At 41.5% G+C, this 15760-nt stretch overlaps 1 protein-coding gene across 16 annotated transcripts in view; it reads left to right on the plus strand.

Moving 5' to 3' along the window:
* The window catches only part of APBB2 (amyloid beta precursor protein binding family B member 2), a 392355-nt gene that overhangs the window by 221772 nt on the left and 154823 nt on the right, over positions 1-15760 (plus strand). The window lies entirely within an intron of this gene.

Consider the following 15760-nt stretch of genomic DNA (forward strand, 5'->3'; position numbering starts at 1 on the left):
GAAAGACCACAGAATCTTGGAATTTGCAGGGACTTTAGATTTTATCCACTCCAATTGCCTTCTAATTCCCTTCTGTTCCATTCTAAAGAGCTGGTCACTAAGCACATGTTTAGGACGAATCCACTAGGTTTTGGGGTTTTTTTTAAAATAAATTTATTTATTTATTTTTGGCTGCGTTGGGTCTTCGTTGCTGTGCGCAGGCTTTCTCTAGTTGCGGCAAGCCGGGGCTGCTCTTCATTGCCGTGTGCGGGCTTCTCATTGTGGTGGCTTCTCTTGTTGTGGAGCACGGGCTGTAGGCGCGCGGGCTTCAGTAGCTGTGGCTCTTGGGCTCTAGAGCGCAGGCTCAGTAGTTGTGGTGCACAGGCTTAGTTTCTCTGCAGCATGTGGGATCTTCCTGGACCAGGGCTCGAACCCGTGTCTCCTGCATTGGCAGACAGATACTTAACCACTGTTCCACCAGGGAAGCCATCCACTAGGTTCTTGGAGAGGTGCTCTATAGCTCACAGAATCATTCTTTTTTCTTTCTTTCTTTCCTTTTTATTTTTGAAGTATAGTTGATTTACAATGTTGTGTTAGTTTCTGTTGTACAGCAAAGTGATTCAGATACATATATATATGTATGTGTGTATAGATATCTCCTTTTTCAGATTCTTTTCCATTATAGGTTATTATAAGATACTGAATATAGTTCCCTATGCTATGCAGTAGGTCCTTGTTGTTTATCTGTTTTATATAACGTAATGTGTATCTGTTAATCCCAAATTGCTAATTTATCCCCCCTTCACCTATGATAACCATAAGTTTGTTTTCTATGTCTGTGAGTCTGTTGGTTTTGTAAATAAACTCATTGTTATCATTTTTTTAGATTCCACATGTATGTGATATCATATATTTGTCTTTCTCTGTCTGACTTACTTTACTTAATATGATAATCTCTAGGTCCATCCATGTTGCTGCAAATGACATTGTTTCATTCTTTTTTATGGCTGAGTAATATTCCATTGTGCACGCGCACGCACACGCACACACACACACACACACACACACAAACACCCATATACCCCCCACATCTTCTTTATCCATTCCACTGTCGATGGACATTTAGGTTGCTTCCATGTGTTGGCTATTGTGAATAGTACCACTATGAACTTCGGGGTGCATGTTATCTTTTCAAATTATATATTTGAAAAGATATATACCCAAGATATATGAGTATATATCTTTTCTGGATATATACCCAAGAGTAGGAATGCTGGATCATAGGGTAACTATTTTTAGTTTTTTAAGGAACCTCCATACGGTTTTTCATAGAGGCTGCACAAATTTACCTTCCCACCAACAGTGTAAGAGGGTTGCCTTTTCTCCACACCCTCTCCAGCATTTATTATTTGTAGACTTTTGGATTGATGGCCATTCTGACTGGTGTGAGATGATACCTCGTTGTAATTTTGATTTGCATTTCTTTAATAATTAGGTTATCTTTTCGTTTTGTTTATGGTTTCCTTTGTTGCGTAAAAACTTATGAGTTTGATTAGGTCCCATTTGTTTATTTTTGCTTTTATTTCTTTTGCCTTGGGAGATTCACAGAATCATTCTCCATAACGAGTTCTAGAACCAGAGGCCTTCATTAACATGGTGATACATATCTACTTGCCAAAGTTCTTCAACTTTTTCCATTTTGTGCTCACCAGCCAGAAACACCATGAGAATTCTCATGCCCTAGGTACAAATTGTACACACTGACACTATGTTCAATCCTTCATTTTGAGAAATGATGACTATATAACTTTAAATATATTTTAAAGAATTAGTCATTGGATTTGAATGTAAGATCTAAAAAAAAAGTCCTGTGAAATATATCCCTTAGGGTACAAATCATTACCTAAAGTGAACAGGAACAGTAAAATAAAGAACTGGTTCAGTGTAATTTGTAATCAAACCATCAAAGCTTCCTGCTGATTATTTTATAACTTTAGATTAAGAAATTTGCTGAACTGAGGAAGAAAACAACTTTTTACAATTACATTGCCAAGTTCTGAAGTATGTTTTGTGCCTGACAAATTCAAAATTGACCTTTTAAACTTTGACAGCAAATCAAATGTCCACGTAATAAAAAGGATAAATTTATTACTCTTTTGATATATATACTCGGCATCTAATTATTTAACATTGAGCTTTTCTTTTCAAGTCAGCATATTGGCAAGCTGTGGAAAAGAGTTAAACTTTTTACCTAATAATTCTCTTAAGAGTAGTAATTTCTTAACAGACACTAATTTAATTTTACTCCTATATTGCCCACAAAAAAGTTTTCTTGGTCATTTTGGCTGATGTGATTTTTGGCTTTGCTTTAAATTATTGATTATGGTTAAAAAGGGGAGGGACTTTCTGATGAGAACAGCACTCTCTTTAATAGCCTTTCCCAAAAATCAATTTCCACCATTCCTGTTTTGCTCCTGTGAAGTTTTTAATAAGAACCTTGGGAAGAATTATGTCTCCTAAATCTGTCTTTATTATTTTTTATTATTTACTCCTTTCTCCCCTCCATGTTTATCCAAACAATTTGCAGTGAAATCTTCTTTTGGAGTGGTTTCTTTTGTGCTCATAAGAGGAATGTGTATATGAGGAGTTTTTGCTGTTTAGGTGACTACCTAGTATCAATCATGGGTGATGGATCAATGTAGTAGATTCATGGTCCAGATGCCCTGTTTCTTGATCTCATCTCTTGAAGGGAATAAGTCAGGTCACTCATTAGTGTCTTTCAAACTGGAAGCAGCTCAGTGGTGAATGCACTTTTCTTAGTTGCTGTGTTCCCAGCCCATCCAGACAAGGGGGCATTGATGCCATTTGCATGTGGAGCTTCAGCAATGTGATTTCCAGGCAAAGGTGAATGGGAGAGGTGATTTCATTCTTCCCTAAAAGTCGATTCTGCTTGGGCTAATTAACTAAATTCTTATTTACACACAAAACTATTTGCCTTGCTTGGAATGAGGAGCTGACTTGGAGGTATGTGAAGGAGGATAGGAAACTGCTGAGAAATGTAATTCAAAAACCTAAAGGATGCTGGTAGCAGATCAGCTGAGAGTGGATTGTGCTGTCCCAGTGAGAGGTTGTAAGTAATCTCTTACTACCCACGGTATGTCATTGGTTAAAACTTGCTTCCGGATTGCTTTGGAACTTTATTTTTTACCTTATCATTTTGTTGGGCTGGCAGGGGGATCATAAAAAGAGGAAATGAGCAATTTTGAATTGATGGAGTAGCTTGAAAAGAGTGGTCTCAAAATTAAGTTTTTAGCTTTCCTGTGGCCTGAGTGGTGAGGTTTGGAGATTGTGATCCGTGGAGCTTGAAGATTTTCAAACAACTAGAATCCGTTACAAAACTTGTTTTTTCTCCTTCATGTGTCACTAATTTCTTCTCTGCAACAACCTATTAAGTTATCCAAGTAGAAAAAGTCTGTACTCAAGATAATATGAATCAGCAAGTTCATTCCAAGCCAAACGCTTTAGTGCAGGGCGAAGTAACTTTTTACTGTAATGAAATATAAACCAGATCTGAAGATGTGTAATTATTACCCATGATGCTTCTCTCAGTTTGACATATGTCTATAAATGCTACTTTGCTCAACTTTCCAGAAATTATTAATGTTCATCTTTTTACTCAGCTTCACTGTCGCAAATTAACGAATCTTATCTGTTTATTATTTTAATACTTAGAGATTTAATGTGGTTAAATTGTAGCAGGATGAAAAAATATTACTTTAATTTCCGTATATCCGGTAAGAAATTTGCCTTTAATAGTAGAAATTACCATGATTTTTATCTTCTCCTTTATTATGGTTTGTAGATTAGTCATTATATTGAACGTGAAATTTAATGTAACTAAAGTGGATTTTACAAGATAATGAAATCAATACTAACTTGAAAAGACCTCTCCTGGTCATAATGATCTCACCATGGACACTGTGCTGACTATCGGGTGTATCCTTAGGTTCTGCAGTCCTTTGTGTAGCCTCATGAAAAGTTCTGCTTGTCTCCTAAGATTAACCTTGCTGAAATGGACTTTAATTAACTCAGCTAAACATAGCTTACCACTTATGGGTTGTTTAATTATTTTTCAAAATAATTAACTTAAGCAGAGAGTTTGAAATTTTAGTAATTTATTACCTGCATAGATCAACGCATGTTCATTGAAGACAAGGTTAGATAACATAGATAGATGTAAATTAACAATTTAAAATCTTCTCTAACTCTGCTACCCAGAGGTAAGGACTGTTATGTATTTTATGATTATCCTTTCAGACTTAGTTCTGTGGCACTCTGTCTTTTCATATGTATATGTCTGTTTTTTCCCTTCTTAATAAAGATGAAGTTACTGAACATTTGCTTGGTAACTTGCCCTTTTCACCTATTATTACATTAAATATTAGATATATTGATAAATTTTCATGTCAGCAAATATACTTTTACTACATGATTTTTTTTAAGTACTGACCATTTTATTTATTTATTTAAAAAAAATTTTGGCCATGCCACATGGCATGTGGGATCTTAGTTCCCAACTAGGGATCAAACCTGTGCAGCCTGCATTGGAAGCGTGGAGTCTTCACCACTGTGCCACCAGCAAAATCCCTACTACATGATTTTTTTTAAAAATATTTATTTATTTATTTTTGGCTGTGCTGGGTCTTCATTGCTGCACACGGGCTTTCTTTAGTTGCAGTGAGCGGGGACTACTGTTCGTTGAGGTGTGCGGGCTTCTTACTGTGGTGGCTTTCCTTGTTGCGGAGCGTGGGCTCTAGGCGTGCGGGCTTCAGTAGTTGTGGCACACAGGCTCAGTAGTTGTGGCATGCGGGCTCAGTAGCTGTGGCTCATGGGCTCTAGAGCACAGGCTCAGTAGTTGTGGCGCACAGGCTTAGTTGCTCTGCGGCATGTGGGATCTTCCTGGACCAGGGCTCGAACCCGTGTCCCCTGAATTGGCAGGCAGACTCTTAACCACTGTGCCACCAGGGAAGCCCCCTACTACATGATTTTTAATGGCTGCCCAGTAACTTGGGTGTGTAATGCCATAATTTATTTAATTACTTTCATCGTTGGATATTTAGGTTGGTCTTTTTCTACCACTCATTCATTTGACAAATGTTAACTGATTTTCTAGCACAGGTCAGCAGTAGAATAGATCCAAAGCACTCATGGTTCCTGTCTCATGGAACTGATAGCTTTGCAGAGGAAAGTTGGTTATACTGATCATGAGACGTGCTATGGGGAGAAAGTTCTGGTAGCCCTGAGAGTGTAGAGACAAGGGAAAGGATGGCCTTGGGGTCCCAGGAGGGTCTTCCTGAGGAAGTGATGTTTACAGGAAGGTCTGAAAATTGGAAAAAGGTTAGCTGTGTCAACAGATGGAGGTAGGGATGAGTAGGTAGAGAAGAGGATGAGCAGAGTCCCTGGGGGCGGGTGGAGGATGGCAAGCTTGAGTTGCTGAAAGGCAGCTGGTGTGGCTACAACCTAGGCAACAAGAGATCACTGATGCCAGCTGAGACCAGAGAGGCGAGCCGGGGCCAGATATTGAGTACTTTGGTTTTTATTAGCAAGACAGTGGGAAGCCAGGTGACAGTGACATCAGCACCATGTGAAGGTGACATCAGATTTGTGTTTTGAGAAAATAAGTGTGATCGTGGTGTGAAAAATTAGCTAGCAGGAGTTCTTGCTCTTTATTGTGCTATCGATGGCTTTGACTGTCTGATGAAGCTCAGAGACACCTTCTAAGAATAATGTTTTAAAATCTATAACATAAAACACATAGGATTACAAAGGAGACCAATTGTATTGAAATACAGTTGTCAAAACATTAAACACACATGTGATGTAGTGGTATATGTGCTTCTTAACACATTAAATAGTAAGATTTAGTGGGAAGTCTAATAGCTACTGTAATCTCAAAGTAGTGATGACAGTAAAGAATATATCTAACAACTCATGTTATATGAAAATACCTGATTTCTGTTGGTGGCAAAATCACAACAGCATTTGGAGTATTGGTATTCTCCCAATAATATCAGCATTCTCCTAGTACTAATACTAGTATGGTTTGTTGTTAACGTTCATGATTGATTGAAATGCTGAATTTCATTCTGAGATTAATGAAAAAAAGATGTCATATTTCCGGAGTCCACGGACCCTGGTTAAGAACCTCTGGGAGGAAGACAAGAGTAAAGGCTGGAAACCAGTTAGGAGGCAGTCGAAGTGTCCCAGGTGAGAGATTGTTTTAGCCTGAAGGAGGTAGCAGTCGAGATGGAGGGAGGGAAGGAGATGGATGGAAGAGGGAAACAGTAACCAACTATTCTAGGATTAGATTTAGGGGCGTGAGGAAGAGGGATTTGTCAGGAAGAGCCCTAAGTGGCTTCCGTAACTGGAGGGACGAGATAGGGACTGATGGAAGCCGGAGGACCAGGCCTCGACATGGTAAGTTTAAAGTACCAGTGGCGATGCCGAGTGGGCAGTCGGTGTTGTCGGGAACTCGGGAAGGATCTGGAGTGGGGGTGTAAGTGTGAGAGGAATGTTCCTAGAGATCGTAACTGGGCACGGAGGAGGTTGCCTAGAAGTTGAATCAGGTGTACAGAGAAAGGGCTCAGGCATCAGCCTTCAGCACTGAAGGCCCGCGTGGACGGTATAAGGGAGTCGGGGAGACTGAGGGGTGTGGGAGCGGAGCAGAACGGCCAGCTGCGACAGACAGGAGGGGGCAGTTTCCTGGAAGCCATTTTTAAAAGAGGATTGAAAGACATAAAGGAGTGGAATAAAATGAGAATTGAAAAATACATTTTGATTTTTACCAGCAAGAGGTTATTAATGACTAGAGGAGAGTAATTTTTTTTTTTTTTTTTTTTTTTTTTTTTTTTGCGGTTCGCGGGCCTCTCACTGTTGTGGCCTCTCCCGCTGCGGAGCACAGGCTCCGGACGTGCAGGCTCAGCGGCCATGGCTCACGGGCCCAGCCGCTCCGTGGCATGTGGGATCTTCCCGAACCGGGGCACGAATCCGTCTCCCTTCCATCGGCAGGCGGACACTCAACCACTGCGCCACCAGGGAAGCCCGAGGAGAGTAATTTTGAAGATGTGATATGAGTGGAATGCAATTTGATGTAGCGTTAGGAGTGAGCAGGAGGTAGGAACTTGGAGGAAACCAGTGTAGATGATTCCGGTTCCAAAAGATTCAGACAGTTCTGAAGTCTAGGCTTATAAGTCAGAACTCCCTCTCGTACCCACTCCCCATTCCACCTTCTCTCTTCCCCAGAGGGAAGCTCTGTGTGTGTGTGTGTGTGTGTGTGTGTGTGTGTGTGTATTAGTGAAAGAAGGATGGTAGGGGAGAAGAGGAGAGCTATGGTGGTGGCTTACTGGTTTTATTTTATATAAATGGGATAATCTATAAGTATTTTTCTCCCCTGCGTCCCCCTCCAACACATGACATATATTGGAGATGCTGCTACTAATAGTTAACACTTTTATGGCCCTTATTCTCTGTCAGGCAGTGTTCTAAGCACTTTGCTTATAAACCTCCCATGAGCCCTATAAGAAGACCATTATTATTATTTGTATTTTACAGTATCAGGAAATTGAGTCCCAGAGAGATTACAGAATTTTCCTAAGATCATGTAGCCAGACCCTTAAACAGGGAAACAGCGATCCATGGACCACTGTTTGTTACAGCCTTGTTCATAGTAATAAACCTTGTAAGAGGTATCTGTCAAGTGTGTAGTGGAGCTGGGATTAGAATATGGGAAGTCCAGTTCAAGATTCCACGTTCAATACAAAGACCTCCTCGTTCTGCTACGTAATAATCTCGAATTTAGGTGTACTACATTTATTTTTATTGTTCCTTATTTCTGGGCCCTTAGGTTTGTTCTTGTTTTCCTCATAACAAACTAGTCTTCAGTGAATCTTCTTATGCATCTCATGAATATGTCCAGATATTTTTCTAGAGGAGTTATTTGGATAAAGAACTTCTGACAGATACCACTGCCAAGAAAGTTTACTATTATAAACAAAGCTGTGACAGACATTGGGTTCCTGAATCTCTGTTTCCTTGTGCGTGGGCCTCAGCAACAATATTAAATATAGTATTCATCAAGAGGGTAGAGTCTTTAAAAAATCTATTAAAATGTATTTTATTATTAATTTCATAACATGAAATACTGCAATATGTCAACATCTTTACTGGAAACTATTCTTTCTACCCACCCCACCCCACCCCACCCCCCAAAAAAGAGGCAACACACTAAATTCCCAGCTTCCTCTGGGCAGATTTTCTCTTCCTCTTTGCTACTAGCGCCGTCATTTCACCTCTTGAGGCTCCAAGAGACTGGATGGTACAGAACACATCACTATGGTGAACCACATGACCGTGTCAGGCCAGGACTGTTTTCACAGAGCAAGATGCCCTTGAGTGGGGATGTCACGGAATGCTACCTCCTTGACCCCCAACTGTTGCTCAGCCCTTGGCTTCCTTGGTGGAACAGTTCCTTTGGCCAGTGACCACATATCCTCTTTTGTAAACCCTACATTCCATGCTTAATTTTACCTAATCTACCTTTGCCCTCCATTCTCTCAGAAATTAGGTCCTTTAAGATCCCTGAAAGGAAGAAAGACAGCTCTGAACTCACTCAAAGATACCTGAGTCTAGGCTCAGTGACCGAACTTTTATTTTTCTTACTTTTTTTGGCTGCACTGCACAGCATGCAGGATCTTAGTTCCCTGACCAGGGGAACCCAGGATCAAACCCAGGCCCACGGCAGTGAAAGCACCAAGTCCTAACCACTGAACTGCCAGGGGATTCCCTGAACTTTTATAAAAGACAGCACAAATGCTGATGATCTTGGGATGGGCCAGCTTCTCCGGTCGGCCCCCTGAAGGTTTCATGCTTGACCACTGTCCTAGTACAACTGGGAAAGGCGTCCCATGTCTGTGATTTCCGTAGTCTGACACACCGTCAATTTTTCAACTTCACCCAGCGATCCCTTGCACTGGTCATTGTGCACTGCTGCCTTCTTTTGCCTCTAAAGATCAAGATCAAGTTATGAATCTGTGGAATAGTCCACCCCTAGCATTTTAACCAGATGTTTGCTGAGCCAGGGTTTTCTTTGGATCATTTCATTGAACAGTGAATTCACCGGCAGTGTTGCAAATAAGAATGCCTTTTTTTTTCTTCTCTCATGAGAGACTTCATGATTCAGGGATCAAAATATCATAGTACACAGGACTCTGGATTTATGGATTTAGACTTGCAGTGACATTGTATTGGGTTGGCTAAAAAGTACCTTCAGTTTTTAAGTAAAAATAAAAGACACATTTTTCATTTTCACCAGGAACTTCATTGAACAACGTATTCACCCTATTGTTCCACTACCTTCTGCCATTTTTCAGGCAACTTCATAATTCCATCTTCCCAAAACTTTTTATCTTTTTGAGCAAAGAACTGTTCCAGGTACCTTTTACAGTCTTCCAGGGAATTGAAATTTTTTTCATTAAGAGAATTTTTTAAAGACCTAAATAAATGGAAATCCGAAGGTGCAATATCTGGTGAATACAGCAGATGAATCAGAACTTCCCAGCCAAACTGTAACAGTTTTTGTCTGGTCATCAAAGAAGCATGCGGTCTTGTGTTATCCTGATGGAAGATTATGCATTTTCTGTTGACTAATTCTGGACACTTTTCGTCGAGTGCTGCTTTCCTTTGGTCTAATTGGGAGCAGTACTTGTTGGAATTAATCGTTTGATTTTCCGGAAGGAGCTCATAGTAGAGGACTCCCTTCCAATCCCGCCATATATACAACATCACTTTCTTTGGATGAAGACCAGCCTTTGGTGTGGTTGGTGGTGGCTCATGTCACTTGCCCCACGATCTCTTCCGTTCCACATTATTGTACAGTATCCACTTTTCATCGCCCATCACGATTTGTTTTTAAAACGAAACGTTTTCATAACGTTAAGTAGAGAATCACATGAGAAAATATGGTCAAGAAGGTTTTTTTCACTTCTTATGTGGAACCCAAACACCAAAGTGATGAACGTAACCAAGCTGGTGCAAATGATTTTCAACACTCGATTTGGATATTTTGAGTATGTCGGCTGTCTCCTGCATGGTATAATGTTGATTGTTCTCAGTGAATGTCTTGATATGATCCCTATCAACTTCAGCTGGTCTACCTGACCATGGAGCATCGTCCAGCGAGAAATCTCCAGCATGAGACTTTGCAAGCCACTTTTGACACCTTCGATCAGTCACACAGTACCTTCTCCATACACTTCACAAATCTTTTTGTGCGTTTCAGTTGCGTTTTTACCTTCTTGAAATAAGGAAGCATAGTATGCCAAAAATGTTGCTTTTTTTCTTCCATCTTCAATATTAAAATGGCTACACAAAAATTCACCAATTTTGATGTTTTTTTTTAATACACACTGATATGACAACTGTCACAATACAGTCTAACAAAATTGTTTCCAATGAAGTTAAAGACAACTAAGAGCTACTAGTGCCGTCTTATGGAAAAAAACGAAGGAACCTTTTGGCCAACCGAATACTAAGTCAGGTCTAGCTGTTTTGTTTATTACTGAGACAGATAATATTTACATACCTCCTAGAATGGTAGGGAGGAGAATATCTGTGAAATGTTTGCTAGTTCCTAATATTTTACACTTAAATTATAGAAATGTGTGTTTCATTCTTATTTTCCAGAAACAGTCCTCTTCATAGCATAGATGGGTTGGTAGATTACCGAACGAATGCCTTTTAAATCATCTTTGCTTTAGTATCAGTTCTTAGTGGATTTGAATCCTAGCACCAACATTCAGTAGCTGTATGACATTAGGCAAGCTGCTAACTCTCGCTGGTCCTCATTTTCCTGTGAAATGGGACGCTTTGAGAATTAAATGTACAAAAAGTGCTTAGAACAGTGTCTGATTCATGGTAAGTACTCAATAAATGTCAGCTACTCTTGTTATTTTTGCATCCTTAAATATAGCTAACGTTTCTCCCTTGTCTGCTTCCATTCTTATCCTCCCCCAGCCGTTGAGTGGGTCAGGCTGGGAAGGAGTGACACAGGGCAGTTCCAGCTCCCTTCAGAGCACAAAGTGTGTAAAGCCAGGTACATGTCAGGGGTCTGTCACCTGTTGGTTCCAAAGAGGGGACAGTTTTCCCCTTCTATACTTGCTGCATTTGAACAAGTGGAAGGACTTTTGGAACTTTGATATTGTATCTCTGAGGAAGAAGAGGAGGAGGACGTCCCTGATGGTCTGCGTCCTGGTAGGAGTCCAGGTGGGAAGGAACCCTGCCCATGTGCTTTTGCTCCATCTTTGTGTTTGTTTACATTGGTTATTAAAGTTCATCCTGGGGGAGGGAGAGAGTGGTTTTGGCTTTTTTCTCCATTGAATTTATCTCCTGTGTATATTTAGTTTTAATTGTTTAAAACTAAGATTGATTTTTAAGTGATGAATAAGAAGTCACCAATATGCATTATTTTTGTGACTTTTCATCACTTCATGACCAAAGAAATACATTTGAACACTTACAGGGGAAAATATGGGGTGTTTTTAATTTATTGAATAAATGCATGTTTTCTGATCTTGGGGGAAAAAAGGGTTTACTGTAATCAGAAAACCAATCAGCCTCATCTGAAGAGAAGGATGCCTAGAATGCAGTCTCAAACATGTTATTTATTATCTCTGGTTATCATGTAAGGGATTTTTTATTTAGTGAGAATTGTTACTATAGAGAGGTGGATTAGTTTGCTAGGGCTGCCATAACAAAGTAGCACAGACTGGATTGCTTACACAGCAGAAATTAATTTCTCACAGTTCTGGGGGCTTGGGAGTACAAGATCAAGATGGCGGTATGGTTGGTCTCCTCTGAGGCCTTTCTCCTTGGCTGCAAATAGCTGCCGTCTTGCTTCCTTCTCACACAGTCTTTCCCCTGGACCCACGTGTCCCTGGTGTCCTTCGTCTTTTTTTTTTTTTTTTTTTGTGGTACGCGGGCCTCTCACTGATGTGGCCTCTCCCACTGTGGAGCACAGGCTCCGGACGCGCAGGCTCAGCAGCCATGGCTCACGGGCCCAGCCACTCCGCGGCATGTGGGATCTTCCCAGACCGGGGCACGAACCCGTGTCCCCTGCATCGGCAGGCGGACTCTCAACCACTGCGCCACCAGGGAAGCCCTCTTCCTCTTCTTATAAGGACACCAGTCCTGTTGGATTAGGGCCCACTCTTTAACACCCTTATGTAACCTTAGTTACCTCTTTAAAGGCCCCATCTCTCTGTACAGTCACATTCTAAGGAACTGGGGGTTAGGATTTCAACCTAATGTTGAAATGATACCCTAATGAAGGGATACATACTAGTCTACAACAACAGGATGTGATTTGTTGGTGACTGAGTGAGCTTGGGGGTTATTTTACGGCAGATTCTACTTTTCTGCATGCTCAGCACGTAAGGAAACATAGTCCCAAACACGAATGTGACTGCTACAGTGGAAGAATTACAGGGGCTGCACCTGGAGAGAGTAGGGACAGCTTGCACACATCATCATGGTAGCCTAGTTGTCTACAGGGAGCAGGGACCACGCCTGCAACCAGAATGGACACTCGTTGTTTGGAGCTGATGGGTGGTTGGGAGGTGATATTCAACGAAGAACCTTCCTCGCAAGCCATACCAGTGATATCTCAGTGTACTGTCAAATTTTGCACCAGTCATAAAATGCTAACTAATCACAGATCTTGGTGAAATGGAATTTTTCCCCCTAATGTGTTTACATATTTCTGTCACTACAAAGTCATTTTATCTTAAATGCGTAATTATCTCTACTAATGGGGGAGAATATTAGTGTGGAAAATGCAGAGACACTGATTTACTCCCAGCCTCCTGGTCTGTGTTTGTAAATTTTACATTCTCGATTCTAATTATAGCTCTCTTCCTTGCTAACCATATCTCTGTAAACAAGTTGCTTAGCCTCGTGTTCCTTACCTATAAATGGATGGGATTAACCAAGTTAGATCACTGGTTTGCAAATTTGTGTTAAAGTGCGAGTTCTCTGGGCCCCTCCCCATAGAGATTCCATTTCAGTCGGGTCTTAGATGGGGTCCAGGAATCTCCATTGTTGGCAGGTATCCCTAAGTGAATCGGACACTGGTGGTCCTCCCATCCCACTTCAGTAACCTGAGATTTCTCCTGAAAAGAGACTGGAAGCTGAAATAGACTTGAGAAAAAAACCCGAATGGGAGAAATAGTAGGTTTTGGATACTTCTTACTGCCTTTTTTGGTCCTTATCCCTAAAGCTACACGATTTAAATTTTGTTTTGTACCCATATGCATTTATCAAGCTATGAGACCGTAAGCACTGTCTACTAGATTGCACAAAATGGAGAAGGGATCTAACTTTAGGACTATAATTTCTAGTGTTTTTGATATTGTACCAAACCTTCCCCTCTACGGTGTTATATATCTTCGAGCTGAATGGTCATACTTTTACTGGACACTTGCTGGCTCTGCTGTATCCCTTCGTGGACCACATGTGGACGTCCTTTCTTTTATCTCATGCCCACAGTGGAATGGCTACTGCTCTCTCAGGCCAGGGTTAGAGAAGTGTTAATGGATCCAAAATGGATACAAAAGAAAAAAATCATGAGGAAGGCAGAGAGTGCTCTCCAGGAAATTATGGACTGGAGAAGACTGAAAAAGGTCCAGCTGGTGGTAAAATGGAGAAACAACCCTTGATTTTGTTCCCAAAAGTCTAGGTGTCCTATATTAGTTTTCTCTTGCTGAGTCACAAATGCTCACAAACATCTGTATTTCCTGTGGGTCTGGATTATGAGTAAGGGTTATCTGGGTCTTCTGATTAGAGCCTCACAGGCTGAAGTCAAGTTGTCAGCCAGTGCTGCAGTCTCACCTGAGGCTCGGGGTCCTCTTCCAAGCTCACTCGTTGTCAGCAGAGTTCATTTCCTTGTAGCTGTATGACTGGCGTCCTTGTTTTCTTGCTAGCTCTCAGCCAAGACCACCCTCAGCTCTAGAGGCTGTCCTTGGGTCCTTGCCATGTGGTTCCTTCCTTTTACACATGGCAGCTTGCTTTCTTCAAGGCCAGTCTGCTGCTGCTTGTCACCTTTAAGGGCTCACCTGATTAGGTAAGGCCCATCCAGGATAATCTCCCTTTCAGTTAGCTCAAAGTTAACTGATTAGGGATCCTTTTTTTCGTGGGCGGCACCGTGCGGCATGTAGGATCTTAGTTCCCCCACCAGGGATCAAACCCGCACTCCCTGCATTGGAAGCACGGAGTCTTAACCACTGAACCACCAGGGAGGTCCCTGATTAGGGATCTTAATTAAATCTGCAGGATCCTTCACCTTACAATGTAACATAATCACAGGAGTGATAACCCATCGTATTCCTGGGTCTTGCCCATTCTCAGGGGAGGGAACTGTTCAGAGAATGTTATCAGGAGGCAGGAATCTTGGAACCCTCTTAGAAATCTGCCTGCCACATATACAAAGATTGTTCATTATATGTGGGGCACCAAATCTTGACTGTTAATTGGCTAGAAACGCTATAAAAGTATTAATTTCTAGGAGTCTAGAATTAGGTGTATAGATTCTAATCTGCAACTTTTTAGAGAAACGTTGTTAAGCAGAATAAAATATCTACCCTTTCCTTTTAGAATTTAAAATCAAAGTGTTAAGAAAACCCCAGAGCTCACTCATCCAGTTACCTGCACTCCTTATGCAGATTAGAAAACTGTCTCAGTGGAAGCAACTTCCCAAGGTCATGGAGTAGAGGAAGGCTGGGGGTCTGCTGGCCCTTTCTATCATTTCTTTTCCTATGTGTCTCTACATTTTTCTCAAAGATAAGCTTATTAATCAGGAGCTCATTGACTTTAATGAACAGTTTTCCTTGTTTGCCATTATTGTGTTGAATTAGAACGTTTTTCTTCTAATGTGTTTATGAATTAGTTACTAAATGAAATAGAATCTTGGATAAAATGAGCGTTTGGCTGTTTGTTTGTTATTTGTGTAATTTTCTTTTTTTCTTTTTTTATTTTTTTTTTCTTTTTGCGGTATGCGGGCCTCTCACTGTTGTGGCCTCTCCCGTTGCGGAGCGCAGGCTCCAGACACGCAGGCTCAGCGGCCATGGCTCACGGGCCCAGCCGCTCCGCGGCATGTGGGATCTTCCCAGACTGGGGCACAAACCCATGTGCCCTGCATCGGCAGGCGGACTCCCAACCACTGTGCCACCAGGGAAGCCCATTTGTGTAATTTTCGTAATTTTCATGATGACTCATACAGTCAAGGAGTTAGAGAGCTGAGGGTGGGGAGAGGAACCAGAGGAAGCTTTTTTTTTTTTTTTTTTTTTTTTTTGCGGTACGCAGGCCTCTCACTGTTGCGTCCTCTCCCGTTGCGGAGCACAGGCTCCGGGCGCGCAGGCTCAGCGGCCATGGCTCACGGGCCCAGCCGCTCCGCGGCATGTGGGATCCTCCCGGACTGGGGCACGAACCCATGACCCCTACATCAGCAGGCGGACTCTCAACCACTGCTCCACCAGGGAAGCCCCAGAGGAAGCTTTTATGATTCAACTGCCTCACCAAAAACCCTTTTATTGTGATGGACAGCTGGATTGATATTCATTAAGTAATTTTCCATGCTTTTCTCCCCCCATATTTGGTGATACTTGCTAGTTCTAAAAAAAATACTTCTTTAAGTATAAAGCTGATCGACTATTTTCTCCATGTCTTCCTCCGT

The sequence above is a fragment of the Mesoplodon densirostris genome, chromosome 1 (genome assembly GCF_025265405.1).
Source record: "Mesoplodon densirostris isolate mMesDen1 chromosome 1, mMesDen1 primary haplotype, whole genome shotgun sequence".
In the NCBI taxonomy this organism is placed as follows: Eukaryota; Metazoa; Chordata; class Mammalia; order Artiodactyla; family Ziphiidae; genus Mesoplodon; species Mesoplodon densirostris.